Raw genomic sequence first — 417 nt, 5'->3', positions numbered from 1 at the left:
CGAACGAACGAAAAAACTACGACCGCGCTATTCACCCCCTCTAGTGCGTTACATGATCCTACAGGTTTTAGTTCAATCGCTACCAAAACGTCTCAATGAAGTACCACACTATATATGGGGGCATTATGAAGGGTGCATCACGTATGCGAAGATAAAAAAAGAGCTACTTCATCGTCTAGTCTATGTGGATAGTTATGGAACACCTCCCTAAGAGGATCCTAAAGAAATCGAGGTGGATCCAGAAGAGAATTCAAATGTAGATTCAAAGAATCAAGAAGTCAGTCTGCCTGAAAATGCCCTAGTTGAGTTAAGAAAGATAGGAATTATGTTGATTACTATTGCATTAGTGTCTGTCTTATTGAGAGCAATAGTAACATATCTAGTTTCTTAGAGTTTATATTATGAATTAGCAGAGTA

Source organism: Curcuma longa, chromosome 8, assembly GCF_044706935.1.
Source record: "Curcuma longa cultivar G26 ecotype Majalengka, Jawa Barat chromosome 8, ITB_CL_G26_1.1, whole genome shotgun sequence".
NCBI lineage: Eukaryota > Viridiplantae > Streptophyta > Magnoliopsida > Zingiberales > Zingiberaceae > Curcuma > Curcuma longa.
This window is presented reverse-complemented; position numbering follows the sequence as displayed.